Source organism: Monodelphis domestica, chromosome 1 (genome assembly GCF_027887165.1).
Source record: "Monodelphis domestica isolate mMonDom1 chromosome 1, mMonDom1.pri, whole genome shotgun sequence".
NCBI classification, from domain to species: domain Eukaryota; kingdom Metazoa; phylum Chordata; class Mammalia; order Didelphimorphia; family Didelphidae; genus Monodelphis; species Monodelphis domestica.
Genome location: NC_077227.1, coordinates 102,772,353 through 102,790,713, shown reverse-complemented (window position 1 = coordinate 102,790,713; position 18,361 = coordinate 102,772,353). Strand labels below are relative to the sequence as shown.

Sequence of the window (18,361 nt, the reverse complement as noted above, 5' to 3'; positions counted from 1 at the left end):
CTTAGGATAGTCTTAAGATCCCTCCCTTCTGTAAATCCATGTTATATAAGCAGCTATGTGATGTAATAAATAGAACATTAAGCCTAGAGTAATAAAGATACAAATTAAAATTTATCCCCAGATACTACTATGTGATCCTAGGCAAGTCATTTAATCTCTGTCTCAGTTTCTTCATCTATAAAATGGGGATAATAATAGTACCTACCTCCCATGGTTGTTATAAAGATCAAATGAGACAATATTAGCACAGTGCCTGATACCTAGAATGTATTTAAATACTTAGTTCTCTTCTTTCCTATGTGCATGTATGTACATTTCAATGGATCTGTGATTTCCTTTGTTTATTTTCTCCATTGGTACAGATGCCATTGATGCTCTTTCATCCCATATGATCCTCACCTATATTCTCCCGTAAGACATCCTCAACATTATGAAAGCCATTAAACCCTTTAATTTTAAAGTATGAAATCAGATGTCATAAAATTCAAATCCATCATACACATCCTCAGAATTGACTTGGGTTGAGGAATCCTGGAGTAAAACCTGACCCTCCTACTGAATCACTGAGTGATTTAAGGCAAATTCCTTAACTTCTATGGTCTTCAGTTTCCTCATCTGTAAAATGAAGATCATAATGTTTATACTACTGTCTTATTTACTATAAAGTGCTATGTAAATGTGAGCCATTTAGTTATTTGTCCTACCTACTATATGCATGGAAGACTGTGTTATAGTTGCCAAAAGAAATAAGAATATGTATAATAAGAGGAATTTGTGAGCTAATACAGGGGGAAAGACATGTACATGGATAATTATAATAGACAATAGAATGAGATAAATACATAGAAGTGGCTCTAAAAAATATCACTAGTAATCCCCAAATGGAAAAGTTACTTCCAGACAGGGAATCAAGCCTTACAGCTTTATGGAGGAGTTGAACTGGACCTGAAGGGAAAGGTAGGATTTCATCAAGCATATGTAATTGAAGAGGGCATTCTAGGTGTAGAAGATAGCATAGATAGAAACATGAAGGGTGAAAAGATTAAGACAAGCTTTGAGAATTTGGGAAGTAGCCCAATTTGGATAGAGCATAGAGTATATGAAAGGAAGTGAGGGTAAAGGATTGATTAGATAAGTGTAAAAATATGTACTGGAGCCAGATTGTGGAAGGCCTTGAATATAAAGTTTTGACTTGTTTACCACCAAAGGTTTTGGAGAACAGATATGACCCAACAAGAGCTCTGCATTAAGGAAATTATTCTGGCCACAGTCAAGGGAAGAGAATCCAGAGGCAAGGTTAGGAGGCTTTTGTCAAAGTGAAAGGTTATGAGTACCTGGTCTAAGAGGATGGCCATAAGGATGGAAAGGAGGGGGTGAGCACATGGGTATGTGATAAATCAATTGATGATATGAGTAAGACAGAATCAGGAGGCAAAAATTTCAAACCTAGGTAACTAAGAGAGCAAGTCAGATCATTAAAAGAAATGGAGAGCAAAGATTATTTTAGTTTTGTTCTCCTTGAGCTTGAGGCACCAGTGGGTCAAACAAGCAGTTGAAAATGTGGGTCTGGAGCTTAACAGAGAGCTTGAAGCTTGAAATATAGATTTGGAATCATTCACATAGAGATCAAAGCCATGAAAGTGATGGCGAGGTCACCATGGGAAAATTTAGAGGGAGAAGAGGGTCAAAAACAGAACTTTGGTAAGATAACCACATTTAGAAGAAAGACAGTGAAGAAAAACCAGTAGAATCAGAGAAAGAACATTTTTAAAGGATTTTAAAATTAAATTTAAGTAATTATAATATTTTATAGCCCTCCCCACCCCCAACACACATTGTTTAATCTCATACACATCTCATGCAGTGGTGAGATCAGGTTAAAACAATCACACTGCAAAGATAATTTTATATAGATGAACTTGGCCAAAGACAACATGAAGTCAGAACTTGAGCACTGTCCTTGTGTGATTTATTTGATATTTAGGCAAGTAATTTAATGTTATTGGATTTTGTCACTAAGAAGATGGGAATCATTATACTTCTCTACCTAGTTGTCCTCAAAAATGTTAAATTGATGCATTTTGTTTTTCTGTCATCTCTTCCCCTGCATAGTGAGCTTTCTACCTACCTCTCAAAGAAATCATGAACATGAATTATATAATGCTATAGCATTCTTTGAGTTTAGAAAGAGGAAGATTTGAAAGCTTTATTGCTATTTCTAATGGCCTTCTGCATAGGGAATCTTACTGAGGTTTGTAGAACCCTAGAGAGATTTTCATTTTTGAGAATTTCATTGTAGCTATTTTCCCTAGGGATCTGTCAGTCCTTGATGTCATTACTTACATTATCTTTTAAACTTTATATCAAGGTCATCATTTAGTTCAATTCCACAAACATTTATTAAACTCCTATTATTAATTTCCATGCCATCTACTGGATTAGATGCCAAGGGCAAAAAGACAAAGAAAAAAATGAAATGAATAGTACCTACCATCATGGAGCTTATGTTATATTGGGAGAAAACGTGTACCTAGAAAACTAAATAAAAAATGCATGTTTTCTAGGGTGACGGAAATAGATCTAATATGAAGGGTAGTAAGATAAAAGTCCCCAAAGAAAGACAAGAGAGACAGTGGAATGAGTATATGTTAAGGATGGGAAAAGGAATAAGAGACAAATAGTGCCCAGGACAGGAAATTTTGGCCTGGGAAGCCTACATTCTTATTGAATCACAGAGCTTTCACTGTAGGAATTCAAACATTAATTTTATTATCAATCAATGAGCAAGAAGTAGAGTAAGAAATTGAATTGGTAGTTAATTAAATGAAATTTTACTGGTCCTTCCTGATAGTCAAGGCAGAAGTCACTCAGTCACTAGCCATAAAATGCATCATCTGGTGGCCAAACCAAGGAGATTAGTACTAGACCAGGACTCAGGAAGACCTGAATTGAAATTTGAACATTTACTACACCACCTTCCTTACAGATTTGTGAGGATTAAATAAAAAAAAATAAAATTTGTAGAGTACTTTGCAAACTCTAAACTGCTATATTAATGCTAGCCATTATTGTTATGAGCGTCTCTCTTTAAGCTTGTCCTTAGATTCCAGGTTACTAGGATTTTCCAGGGGATCTTCTTCCTCTGGCCTAGTCTTTGACATTCCAAGATCATCTTCATACCATGATAGGTAAAAGAGGAAAACTTTTGTGTGATCTGAACAGGTGAAAGGAGTACTGCTACATGCCATTTAAATCAGAAAGCCATTGAAGTAAGCCTTAACCATGATTCTCCTAGCATGTGTTGTCTTTCTAGCAGTGATTAAAGGGCTGCAGTAGGTTTTTTTAATAAAACCAAGCTGCTCCCTGAAGTGATTATAATTCCTTTTCTGAGGCTTTTCCTTTGCTATTAATTCTACTATTCAGTTTTCTGGATAAAAGGCTGACTACAATTTTGTTTAAGTCTAAACTGTGCTAAAATGCAAAATGTTGCTCTACAAATAACGTTTCCAAATGTGAGCCAATGTAGACTTGAATATAAAAATTTCCCCTTCCCCTAGAAGATTCTATTCCAAAAGATTTGGGGGGTTCTAAGAATAATAGCTTTTTGTTTTCAACTTGTACTTTTCTGAAAAAAAGCTTTGGCAAATCTATAGAGTAAGCTCAGTAGGGGGTGGTTGGGGGGGGGTGGATCTAGAGTTAAAAGAAAAAAATTACCTTCTCTAACTACTCTAACCCTTCATTCAATCTCTATGGAAGTTTTACTGATAAGAAGCATGGAATAACATGATCATATATCATTTATTCCTGCAGCCGTTTTTATTTAGTGGATGGGCACAGGATTAGGGATCGTAGAAATAGTTCTGAATTTGGAGTCAGGAAGACTTGAATTCAAATACTACCTCAGACAAATTTACTAGCTATGTGACCCTGGGCAAATCACTTAACCTCTTTCCATCTCAGTTTTCTCATCTGTTAAATGGGAATAATAATAGCACTTACCTTATAAGACTGTTGTGGAGAACAAATGAAATATATAAAATGCTTTGCAAATCTCAAAATGTTAATATTACTTTTATTTTAGAAACAACTTGAGCATAAGTGGGACTCCCTCTCGCTTAACAGGGCTGCATAAATAGTTGGTTTGTAAAATATTTTATTGCTTAAAGAAATTCTTGTCTAGTGTACTTAGGTTGTATTCTGTGATCTGAGCCTATTTTGACAAATCAAGATGATCTAAAAGTTGAGAAAAGAAGTATGTGAGAGAAGATAGGAAGAGGTAAGGCCAATTTTACCTAAGAAAGACGCTAAGCCAAATTGCTGTGTACCTTCACATTCTCACTCAAGTATTTTTGTTTGTTTGTTTGGGGTGACTATGGAAACCTCACATTTTATGTAAAGAGAAAAAAAACACACCAAGATTAAGCAGATTTTCAGTTCTTTGGGTTATTGTTCTCATTGTATCATCCAAAGATTTCCAGAAGTGAAAGCCAAATAGTTTAAGCATTATTCAATCTTCTAAGTGTCTGTTTTAGTCAAAATCATCTTGAATGGAACATACAAAGAGATAAACAGCTTTAAATAATAGCACGGTGTACGTGTAGATACTTAGAAAGTCAGAGAAAGTTGTATCTTATATGACAGGACAATAATTTTTAAGGGAACTTCCTTATTTTAACAGAGGAATAAAAATAATAAGATTTCACATTTATAGTGCTTTAAAGTTTATAAAGTACTTTTCTCAAAACAACTCTGTGAATTAAATAGTTTATACAATTTGGAGATAAGGAAATTGATCCTTCCCAAATTTAAGTAACTTACCCAGGGTTAGAGAACTAATTTCCCTGCCAGAACAAACTACCCAAATCTTCTGACTCTAAATCCATCGTTCTTTCTACTACGCTAAGATGCCATGGCATTTTTGAGGTTGCTGCCAACTTTTAAAATATAACAGGAAAAAAATGTTAAGCAGGACAACAGATATGTCCAGGTAAAGCTCTCTATTTTTTTCTTCTTTATTGTTGGGTGGGCTTTTTCTATACCTGACCTTTAAAAGTATGTGACCAGAACTAGAAGAACTATAATTGCTTTTTTATATAATTTGGTATGTCCAGGTCTGACCCAACAGTCCAAAGTTGCCCACTTCCCCAAAGATAACCATCTAGGGGAAATTTTAAAATGATCTGTTGTTCAAACTGGTGTCAGAAGCTACAATTAAAATAGATATGGATAGGGGGCCGTTGGGTGGCTCAGTGGATTGAGTCAGGTCCAAAGACAGGTGGTCCTGGGTTCAAATCTGGCCTCAGACACTTCCTAGATGTGTGACCCTGGGCAAGACACTTAACCCCCATTGCCTAACCCTTACCGCTTTTCTGCCTTAGAACCAATACCCGGTATTGATTCTAAGACGGAAGGTAAGGGTTTTATATCGTAAAAAAATTTAATAGATGTAGATATATTTGCAGTTATGAATTTGAACAGTTTATTGACAAAAGGGCCATTTTCAGTATTTACATTTTTTGAAGAAGGATTAAGAATTTAGAATTATATTCTCTAGTAATTTAAAAATGAACATTTTTGAGTGCACATGGAATAATTTAGGGAAGAAGTACCTGTCAGATATATAAATATACAAAGTCTCTCTCTATATTTTAGTGGAAGCCCTTTCTCCTGTATTTTTTTAATATATCACAATAATCTAAGAAAATGTAGTTTTTAAAGACTTCTGGCACAAATATGTGAAATAAAGGACCCCAGAATGTATAAAAACAGGGAGTTCTGATTCCCATATGCTATTCAATGGGATGACGTGTTTCAGAATACAAATTCTCCATGTGAAAACTGTGTGCCCTATTACAGGTACCAGCTTCTTCAAAGCAGGGACTGTCTTTTGCCATTTTTTGTATACCAAGTCTTAACCCAGCATAGTGGGTACTTAATCAATATTTATTAACTGACCAACTTCTTTAAAACTACCTTTCTGTTAATGACAGTTTCTTCTGATTCACTTTTAATAATTGTATCATTGCAAACCATATATGTATGTATATAACTGACAGAGTTATATAATATAATATATTAGCATATTAATATATATGTTATATATTAATATATATATGGGTTGCCCCTCCAACTTAAACCCTTTTTTTCTTTTTAATTTTCTCCAGAAGAAACCATTTTGTTTGTCATTTGCTGTGTGCTTGAGATTTATGCAAATGATTTCCAGAATAAATCTTTTTAAAGCCTGGAAAATCACGTTAAAAAGTAACTTCATGTTTGCCATTTGTCACACTTGTTAAAGGAGCACAGTGGGGGAGGTCTTCTACTTAAGGATCTTCAAGGCAGTATCTATTCAGCACTTCCCAGCCCTCCCATGATACATCATCTCCTTGAAGCATCTTGACAACAGTAGCCTAACTCTCATTTCCTATCGGCTCTATGGATAATCCTAAAAGTACATTGGAGAGAGGCAGGGTACAATGATTAGATAACCCACATTGGAATCAGGAAAGTACCTACAATGATTATATATATATATATATATATATATATATATGTATATACTGGTCATTTGGACTTGAACCTTAGTGTTCCAGGCAATTATCTAAGACCCCCAAAGAATCTTTAGAAAGATTTTAAGAAGTCTGTGAACTTGTGTTGGAGAAAAAAATTTCATTCTTAGTTCAATAAAATTGTTTTCCTTTGTAATGCCATGTGCTTTATGTATTTAAAAACTGTATTTTGAGAAGAAATAGACTTTTTCATACTGCCAAAGGGGTTCATGACTAAAAAAAAAATTAAGTTCTAATCTAAGACTATAAGTTATAAAGCAATTGGTGATCTTCATTGGTAAAGAGGATGAAATCACAGGTTTAGACTCCACCTAGCCCAGCTATACCATCCCCTGTAACCCTTCTCCCCCTCCCTCCCAAAAAAGGATGTTAGAAAAAGTTGACTCCTTGGTTCATTCTTGACCCAACATTATAACCTGATGGTTCCTTTTGTCCTCAGGGAAGTGCTTGCACTTTCCACTGGAAGAGAAGATAGAGCTTGAGGATATCCAAGGCCTCCTGAGTGAAAACATCTGTATTGGATTTTTCCCATCACAATGCATTAGTGAAATTCCACTAAAAAGCAGCTTGTAGTTGACAAGACTCTCATCAGAAGGTGTCACTGCCATCAACGGGAATTACAGTAAGGCTGTTAAGTCAGATGTCCAAGCCAAATGTCAGACTGGGGAATTACATTTGGCCTACCTAAATTCCCTCTGGAGTTTTCATCATAGTGTTCTTCATCTCTGCCCTAAAATGCTAGGTAGAAGACCTTTTCAGCTGCTGCCCTAGCTCATCCTTAAAATGATTGCATTCTTGTGTGCATGTAGCATTCTGAGTAGTTTAGAGATTGTCTTAGAGTCCATGGACCTGCTAGGAGCAATTTGTGTGTATGTATGCATGTGCATATGAGTGTATGTGTATGTGCATATGTGTATATAGAAATATTGCCATCGTGAAAAGCATGAAAGTCTCTAGGAAAGTTAGTGAGAAGGAAAACAAAGTGTACTTATGGGCATCCTTGTGATTTAGAGGTAGTTCTATTTTCTTTTTCTGTTTTGGAGGTTTGAAAATTATCCTTTCTAAAGTTGAATGAAGGGCACATAATCTTTGGGAAAATTCTGATATAATTAATATACAACAGAACTGCATTAGGACCAACTGTTCAGTGAGGAGAATTTGCTAACATTGATTAAGCCATATTTAAGAGAAGGGAGTCTTTGGTTAGAAGCTGCCAAAATGAAAATAACTTAGGGACATTTACAATTCATGTTAGAAATGGTTTTAGAAAGGGATATTCAATTGGCAGCTGTGCAAGTGCCTAAAACATGAATGTATGTAGATACACACACACACACACACACACACACACACACACACACACACACACAAACTATCTTCCTTTAAAATTGTCCACAACATTAGCCAAAGGTGTACATTCTTCCAATGTTCTCATGATCAACAGATGTAAATGTCCACAGTACACAGATGAGTTATGAGCCTTAATGAGATTTCAATACTGAACAAACAATAAAAATTTATGCATTGCATAGTTTGAGTGGCCTTTGGCTTCATGGTTAGTGTTACGCCCTTTCAACAGCTTCAGTAATATAATATCCAGCTGGTTTTGGAGGTAAGGAAAATTTGGGGGGTGAAATAAAATTGTGAGAAATAATTTGATTGATTGCTTTGTCAGAACAGTGCATTTCCATGGTATAATTACCATAGCCATCTTAACCTTCAAGTTAAGGCCTGATGATGTGCTGACAAAGAGGCGGAAGAGTCTAGGTGAAGGAGATATTTGGAACATTTGTACCTTGCTGTCCTCAATTTCTTGTCATCCATGGAGTCTAAGTCTTCCCAAACAAATGCCTAACAGATATATTCCTGTCATAGTCCAACAAATTAGAAAGCTGAAGGGCTATACTTTTCCCAAGAACTGTCATCCATGTCACAGTAGAAATCACTAAACAAAAGCCAGACCAACCTTGAAATAAAATGGGGTGAATGAGGAAGAAATGAATAAATGATATCTTTTTAAGGGATATGTTTAAACACAATCACAAACATGGGCGATCTTTCGTCCAGATTTCTTTTTGTTCAGACCTTGAACTTAATGGTTATCTGTATTGTGCTCCATAATGTTAGAAATCTTCACATGTGATTAATAGCAGATTCCTTGTATACGTGTCACAACTCACATCTGTAGCAAATCTGCCAGTACATTTCTTATGCTAGATTTACTTTGGGGCCCTTCAATGATTCCTGTTTTGTGAATGAGAATAAACCTATTATACACTACTTTAGCTACACCCGGTTTCTTCTCTTCACAGGAAAGGGGCTACTTAAGTGATAGTAGCTCAAATTTCAGTGTTCTGACGGGTTTGGCATTTTCTACTTCAGCAGTAAAAAATGCTCTTGACCATTTCTCAAGTTTATTATGACAGAAATATACTTGCAGAATGTTGACAAACTCACTTGGAGTAAACAGAGTAGTCTTAATTGTAAGCTCTAATTTTTATTGCTAAATTGGTCAATAAGTCAGCATTCTAATTTGGCTCATTCAACCGCATTTTCTCCTAAAATAGCCCTTGACACTTTTTAAAGTGAGTCAATGGTATACTTGGGCTATTCACAAAAGCCTTCTTTCTTGTCAGCAAATAGCTAACTAACCCTCCCTACCTCCCAAGAGAATGTAGAAGTCAAATTTAGGATTAAAAATAGATACTTCCCAATTCTAACACACTTCTTGTACTCTCACTCTGATAAAATCAAGGGAGATCTAAGATTATAATCACAAAATATTTTTGTGAATCTTTATCTTGATTTTAGCTTCATAAATTTTCCCCTATATTCATTCTTCTGTTTCTTAGAGAAAAAGAAAGTAAAAAATAGGTAAGGTGAAGAGGGGAGGAGAGAAGAAAAAGGAAGAAAGGAGAAAGAAAGAGTAGGGGAAACAGGTTTTTCAAAACTCTTTCTGTCTTCCTTATATCCAGGATTACCCTCTGGAAATATTAAAAATCATTCGTGTTACAAAATGAAAAAATGCATGTGCTTTACATAATGGCAAGTCCAATATTTAGCCAGATCTGCGTTTCTTCCTTTGGGATCATGTTCACTTCTGGTTTTGCTCTCTTCATTGTTCTGTACTACAAGCTTGTGCAAAAAAAAAAAAAAAGGATCTCAAGCCCTAAAGACAAGAACTGTTTTTTATTTTATTTTAGCTTCCGTGGTTCAAGCAACTCCTCTTCTCCCATCAAAATCAGGAGGAATAGAATATGGGACAGCAAATGAGTTGTTGGTCAATATGTGACATCTAAAGTGAGCATGTCAAAGTAGTACTAGTACCCCAAAGTACCTCCATGAGTTTATGCTCAAATGATGATTGCAGCAGAGTGTGGCAGAGAGTTCTTTTTTTCTTTTCCAGGTCTGATCAAGAGCCTCTCTAATAGTGTCATGGCTCTGCTTTTTTTTTTCTTTTTTTAGGTAGGGAGATGTTATGTTATACTAGTAACTGGAACCATAAAGTTCTAACTTTTGCACCTCACTAATCTGACTTTTTAAAACTCCCTTCACAGATAAATACCTTCCATTTGATGTTGTTTAGAGCTGTTTGGATTTTTCAATAGAGTTTTATTCTTTGTCTTCCCTCACATCTTTATTCTGGGACAATTGCCATGTCTATCTCCCTTCCCTGGCACTGTGTTCCATTTTGAATCATATCTAAACATGCATTTTCTATCTCCTTTCTAACTCATTCTTCCTCAGTCATTCCCAGCCTACAGACTTGGGTAAGTATGAAAGACCATAGTTTTGGTCAGGTATATATATATATATATATATGGTCCCACATTCCCAGTGTTTCTAAAGGAATATTATACTTGTGGTGGTTTGTACCCTTAAGTATATATTATCCAAAATCCATGGTATTACTCACTGCATGGGTCAGTAACCCTCATTCCAAATATGTGACTGAGGAAATCCTGTGCTGAAATTTACCTCATGGTTGTTATCATCTTCTATCCACTAACCTGGCCCAGGAATAGCACAAGAGCCCTGTTTTTAGAAGACCCACCAAAGAAAAATGCTAAAGCTATTAGTATGTTGCCTCTCCACTTATCTCTGTCATATGGGAATATGATATAGATAAAATCAGACCCAACGAAAGGTTCTTGCTGATATTTTCAGTTTTTCGTCTAGACAGAAAGGAGTACCTCTGAAATACATAGAACCAAAAAGAGATGGAGAGAGGTACTCCCAGCAGAAGGCCAGAGAAGGGTAGTAAGCTGCTGTCTGTGTTTAAAAAAAAAAAAGTTTGAAAACCACCACCCACTCATCAGGTGATTGGAGACTGTAGTTGTAAAAATGTGCTAGAGGCAGAAGTTCGAAAAAATCCCAGAAAGTGTTGAAAACATCTCTAAACAAGGTATTTTTCTCCTGCACCTTTCTTGCTAAAGGTCCCAATTGCTGCCAAGAAAACTAGTGAGAATGTTAGCTGCCAAATAAAAAATTTATGACAGTGTTTGGCAAAGGACTATATCGCTGCTTGTTTTCTACATTTCCACAAGGCCCTTGAAGGCAGCCTCTTTTTTCTTTTCTTTGCACCGCCCTCCCCCCACCCCCTTTTGGGCACGTATACCTAACTGATCACTGTTCTGAGTCTGTTCTCTAATAAAAGAGCAAACTCCAATAAAGTCGGATTAAACAATACAACTTTTTTACTCTTCTATAACCTCAAAAAATGTGGAAAAAATATTTTGAAGCATGCTTTCTGTTTAAAGAAAGGGGTTGCACCCATCATTGCTGGCCTGTTGCATTTAGATACTCTTATAATAAAACGAAATTTCATAGGTATCATAGAATGGCTAAGCTGTTAGGAGTTGGAGCTGATCTCACCTACCTACCTCCTTTTCCAGATGAGGAAACTGAGCCTTATAGAGATGAATTGAATTGCCAAGGGTCACAATGAAATTTAATGGCAGAATCCAGACTACAACATAGGCTTCTTGCTGCCCAACCCAACACTCTTTCTATAATGCCCCATTGCCTTCCTTAGGTATATAGAACTCAAATTAAAAGGGTCTTTAAAAGCCATATTCCTTTAATGTTAAGAAAATTGAATCTCATACAATTTATGTGACTTCTTCCAGATTACAAGTCACAAGCAGTGACAGAGCTAATGCTGAAATCCTGTTATCTAGCTTCTGAGTTCAGTGATATAGATAGTATAAGAAGATTCCTTAGAATCAAGAAGATCTCAGTTCAAATACTGCTTCAAATATTTCCTACCTGGATTGCGTTAGACATGTCACTTAACCTCTCTCAGACTCATCCATAATATAGGAATAATTATAGTTCTATTGTTAAGGCTATTGTGACAATCCAATGAAATAATGTATGTGAAGTACTTTGCAAACTTTAAAAATCAACTATTATTACAATTACTTTTATTACTGTCATGTTTTCCCCCTTGCCTCAGTAGTTCCACAAAATTGCTTCTATTTAGTTCAGTCTAAATGATTTTTCTAAAATATATATCTGATTATATCATCTTTCTTCTCAACAAACTCCAGTGGTTCCTTATAGCTTCCACGAGCAAATACAAAATGCTCTATTGGGTATTTAAAGCCCTTCATATCCTAGCCCCCTCCCACCTTTCTACTTTTCATATATCTTACTCCCCAGCAGGTACTTTTTTATCTAATAAAACTGACCTCCTAGCTCTGGACATTTTCTCTGGCTATCTCCCATGTCTGTAAAGCTCTCCTTCCTCTACTCCCAACTACAGATCTCCCTGACTTCCTTTAAATCCCAACTTAAATTCTCCTGTCTACAAGAAGTCTTTCCTAATTCCTCTTAATTCTAGTATGCTCTCTTTTTAAATCATTTCTTATTAATTTTGTAAATAGCTTGCATTGTATGTGTTTGCATACTCTATTATTTGACCCAGCAGTACTACTATTAGATGTTTCCCAAGGTGATCAGGGAAAAAAAAGAAAAGTACCTATATGTTCTAAAATATTTATAGCTGCTCTCTTTGTGGTGGCATAGAACTAGGAATTGAGGGCATGCCCATCAATTGGGAATAGCTAAACAAGTTGTGGCATTTGATTGTAATGGAATACTACTAAAGTATAAGAAACAATGAGCAGGTTAATTTAAAAAAAAACATGGAAAGACCTACATAAAATTATTATAAAGAACAAAATGAGCAGAACCAGGTGAACATTATACACAGTAACAGAAATATTGCTTGATGAATAACTTGTGGATGTCCACCTCCAGAGAAAGAACTGATAAATACAAACAAGCAATATGTAGTTTTATATATAGATATATAGATATATCTTTTGGTCAATAATGACTTCTCTAGTGCTGGGAGGGAAGGGTGGAAGAAAGATACTTGGGAACTTTAAAGTAACAAACAAGCAAATTAATTACTTTTTTTAAAAAAGAAGAGGGAAAAGGATTGTAAGCTCCTGATGACAAGGACTGTCTTTTGTCTCTTTTTGTATCCCCAGCATTAAGCACAGTGCCTTAATAAATGATGATTGACTGATTGATTAAATATTTGCTATAGGTAAAGCACTCTGCTAGGAAAAGAAGAAAAAAATTAATCCCCTATCCTCAAGTGACTTTTTTTTTTTTAACTGGAATGGAATTCCACCTGAAGGCTCTGAAATCATTTATTATTGGCTAATGAAATATAAAGGATTCCATTCACTAAAATTCTTTGTGTGCTTCTTAAATGTAAAAACTAAATAACAGATGGAAAATGTGCAAGTCAACTGAAACTGACTAGTCTACCCATATCAATTGAGTCTTTGGGCCTTGTCATTAACTGTGCATATGCGTTCACAAAATTTCTCTGGATTGAGCAAAAAACATTTTTATAGCAAAGTTTAAATGTTGACAATAATAATTACATTTGCTGGATGAACACCCTGAAATATTTTACCTGTATGAGGAAACAAAATCATCTGTTTCTATTTTTTCAAAATAGTTATTAGATTATGCTTTTAGCTGTTAATTAGTTCTCTTTAGTCCATATTTCATCCTTTAACATATTCAAAGCCTAAAATACATGTGTCTGTGGTGGCATCTGCCAATAATTGTCCGAAACATAGTGACAGCACAAGTACAACTACTTCCTGCTTTGGCTGTGGCTGGGGAGCTCATGGTATTTGATGTAAAGTGCGGAAGACAGACCAGCAGTAAGCGGATTATTTCAAACAGCATTAGGAGTTCACTGAGGGAAGATTAGCTCCATATCAGGCAGATAGGATAAGTAAATTAGAAAACCTTCCCGATTAGTACATGAAACCCAGATTTGTGCTTGTTTATGATCTGCTGAAAGGCAGTGTCAATGTCATGGGCCCTCGTCTTGATTTAAGTTGAAGTGTTAGCATGCCACATTAGCTTTCAAAAGTATGGATTGGCATTATGAACCGGCTCCCTTTAGCTGTAGAGTTTGACACATTTTGAGTTTCATATATTGACCAATGTTTTCTTTGGCCCTAGAATAATCTCCAGAGTATATTATGATATTTTTGTAGCAGGACCTTGCTAAATGACTTATGAAGTCCTACATTCAGGCCCTTTTCTGTTTCTCCCATTGAAATGACTAACAACATCATGCCAAAGGCATAAAAGTGGTGTGCAAAGCTGCCAATACAACAACAAATCTCATTAGATGCTTTTAAAATAAATAAATAAACCTTTCTAGTATTAGTGTTTAAAATCCAAAATGGACCATGTTTGGCAAATCAGTATGATTCTGGCCTTCTTCAGTAATGATCCAGGGCTTTGATAAGCATTCAGGTGTATTTCTGAGACCATAATGAAAAATATTAGGCTGTTATATTAGTCTTTCCAGTCACTGTTATCTCATTCATTTCTCATATACCCAGAAGATACTATACAGGTTTTATAATCTTTGCCCCTCAGTGGATAAACAAACTTATGTCTATCAAGAAAACAAGCTGTGCTTGTTGCTTTAAGAATTAAAGTAGACTCTAAGCAGACTCCCAAGTAGCTGGATCTAAACTGCACAGCTCAAATAACTAAAATTTATTGCACAGGCTAACTGATGTTTGGAATGATGACTCTGAAGTTTCGCATGACCCATAAGCTCATTCTGAGTCACAGAAAAATGCAAATAAACTGTTTAGTTTAGTCTTAGTGTTAACTGTATCTTATTTTCACTTCAGCAAACACTTAGGCAATGAAAAGCAGTGTGCTATCTTGGAAAGAACAACAAAGCATACTGGACTTGGAAGTCCAACTCTGATACTTATTAGTTCTGTGACTATGGATGTTACATTACCTTTCTGAGCAGCACCTTTCCCATCTGTAAAATGTAAATAATTATACTTGTTATATGATTATTATGAGGAAAACATCTTATGAACTTTCAAATACAATATAATTGTGTACTATTATTATCATTATGATTATTATTATGTGCCTACTAAATCCTAGACAATATATTAGGCGCTGAAGTCTCTCTCTTTAGCTTCAATTTAGCAGTCTGTTGATTGCTTATAGTACATTTCAGACTTCTAGAGACATCTCAAATCAAATATAGCCAAAACAAAATTTATTTTATTCTCTACTCCTCTACCAAACTTACTTCCACTTACTGCCTACTTCCACCAAAGATATTACCATTCTACCATCACTTCTACCAAACTTGCCATCAAGTTCATCACTATTCTTCAGGTCTCTCATATTGGTAGCTATGGAACTCCTCACTCTTGCTCACTCCGCATATCCAGTCTCTTGCTGCATCTTGCCATTGCTTACCTCTATAGCCACTCTCCTCCAGTCTCTTCTCTTACTCATACAGTTACCACCTTAAATCAGGCACTTATCATTCCTCACCTGGAAAATTGGAATGACCTCTTAATCATTCTTCCTGCCTCAAATCCCTCTCCATTGTAATCTAACTTACACATTACTATCAGAACGATTTTCCTTGAACACAGATCTGGCCTTGTCACTCACCAAGTCAATAAACTCCACTGTCTCCCTGTTGCCTCTAGTTTTAAATGTAAATTCTTCTGTTTAGCTCTGAAAGTCTATGGAATAGCCATTAGTCACTATAGTGTTCAGAGTTTTCGGCTTTTCAGAGTTGTTTTTTCTTTACAATATTGTTTTTATCATATAGATTGTACTCTTGGTTCTGTTCACTTCACTCTGAAATCAGTTCATATATGTCTTCCCCAATTTTTCTGAAACTGTCTCTTTCATCATTTCTTATTCAAAATAATAATCCACTACATTCTTATGCCAAAATTTGTTCAGCCCTTCCCTAGTAATGGACACTTCCTTAGTTTCTAGTTCTTTTCGAGTATTTTTCTTAATCTACTACAAATACTTTGGTACATAGAGATTATTTTTCTGAGTTGTACTTTGAAGAAAAGAATTCAACAAGGAAGGAAAAAAGAGGGATGGCATAACAGAGAAAGATGTTTTTGCAAAGGCATGGAGGTAGAAGGTTGTGTATGAGGAAAGAATTGGAAGTGAATCAGTTTGACTAAATTGGGATGTGAATAAGGAGACCCACATTCATAGTTCTAATACACAAGTTTTGACCAGGTCATTTCTCTTCTCAAATCTTCAATGACTCCCTATTGTCTGGAGGATTAAAAAGCAAAATACTCAGCTTGGTATTTTTAAGCCCTCAACAATCTGGCTCCCATCTACCTCTCCAATATGGTCGCAGTTGGGGTGAAAAACAAAAAGTGAATGGATATGACAGATATTCCAACAGGAGATTTCACAGGACTTAGCAAGTGATTCAATATATATATAGTATGAAGGTAAGAAAGAATAAATGACTCTGAGTGATTGCAAAGATGAATAATGGTACCCACAAAAGAAAAAAAGAAGGGAATGATTTGGGAAGGGTTGCTTATGATTCCAGTTTTGTTTATGCCTATTCTGCAGCACCAACAGGATACCCAGCTATAGTTAACCTTCTTGCAGGTAGATATGTGAGATCAGAATTTAGGAGAAAGGAGGAAGAAGATAATTTATTTCAGTTGTTTGAAAAAAAATTTAATATAGTCAGGTGTCATGTGTAGTAAATCTAAGCCAAAATTGATTAGGATGATGTTAATCTTATCTTCCATTAGAACAGAACTTTGTGTTCTTCAAAGCATATTCACATACATTATCCCTTTCAAACATTCACTCCACTATAATATACTTCCTCTTCCATTCTTAAACATTCCAAATAAATGAGTTTATTATATTCTTATCCCTTTGACCTCTTACCTAGTTTAAAATTGTGTTTAAATGAAATTTATGTTGCAACAAATGTAAGGAAAAATAACTAATCTACTTCTTCTTTAGATAGCTCTTTTGGAGAACTAGAATGGTAACCCCCCAAATTCTCATCTCCTATCATGTTGTACAAATGATTCTCACTTTAAATTATACTTGGATATAGGAGAAATTATGACAGAAAATTATAGAATTTAAAGCTGGAAGAGACTTCAGAGACCATGTAGTACAAAAGGGCCAGAACTAAGTTGGGGAACTTTGTCCCAGAGCACCAAAATTTAGAAGGCAATGACAGCTTTTATACCCTTTCAGCAGTATAGAAATGACTGGGCCTCGCTCTTATTTAACAATAAGTTAAGTTAATAAGATGAGTTCCTCCCTTTCTCATCAGAAATTGTCTTCTCAGCAGTGGCCTCGTGTTCTTTTGGAGTCTCTGTCTTATTCCTTTAGGGACTCTTCTCCCATGGAGCCTGGTATCCTCTCAACTAAATTTGTCTTCAAAAATTGATTTGAAACCTCCTTTCATCTTGCTTGCTCCGTGTATACTTGGTTAGCCTTGCTCTAATCTGTTTTATGAAGTTTGCCTTAGGATCCAAAATTGTGAGCCTAAATAAAAGCCAAACTCTCCCTCTATAAGGGAGGAAATTCAGGGCTAAAGAGCTAAAGTTGACTTGCCTAAAGTCACACAGCTAGGGAATTAGCAGATGCAGAATTCAAGCACAGCCCTTTGACTCTTAAACCCACTGGCCCCACAAGAGACCACTGCTATTCCAGAAGTCTCAAAGAAATGAGATCCTCGGATCAATTTGGGGCTCAAACACCACTTTATTGTATGATGACCCCAAAACATTTCCATAAAATCCAGCTTCTCTACACATTATAGAGAAGTAAGGATGACTTGCTTTAATAGGGTTTTGAAAGCCTTGGGTGGATGCTAGTCTTTTAACTTAGAGTCTGATAAGTATGTTGCCATCCTCTGTTTTCACCAACCCTTTGGTCACCAAGGAGACTTATAATACTGGAATGTCTCCAACCACTGGAAAGAAAAGATATTTCTGGTTTCTTAAAAAATGAACTGTACAAGCTGAAAAGAAAATGACTGTAGCCAAGCATCTCCTGTTAGCTAATTTGATAGTTCTCTATCAGGTAAACCATTAAGTGAATACATTGATCTTTTTTTTCTTCAATTTTTGCTGTTCTGCCTCGGCTATTCTCAGGATTTCTCTGAACCAGTTCGGCAAAAATTTATTTTTATTAGTTCCACTGGCCTTGTGGAAAATTATCTCATGAACTGGTTTTTATAGGAAGACTCAAAGCACAGCACAGGTTGAAAAATAAGCCTATAGCAGTCAAAACTGTTGTCTGAAATGTCTTCAGACTGGAAGGCTGAATTTATTGCACAAAACAAGTACTAGCTATGTGGAGGTAGGTGTGCAGTCCCGCTCATTATCACTGGAAAAGGGGAACCAAAAAGCCGAGTAAAAAATTAAATTTTAATAATGCCAGTGATATTTTCTAAATCT

At 35.6% G+C, this 18,361-nt stretch overlaps 1 protein-coding gene across 4 annotated transcripts in view; it reads left to right on the top strand.

Annotated features, from left to right (window-relative positions):
* The window catches only part of VTI1A (vesicle transport through interaction with t-SNAREs 1A), a 447,185-nt gene that overhangs the window by 411,680 nt on the left and 17,144 nt on the right, over positions 1 to 18,361 (top strand). The gene's annotated exons all lie outside the window — the stretch shown is intronic.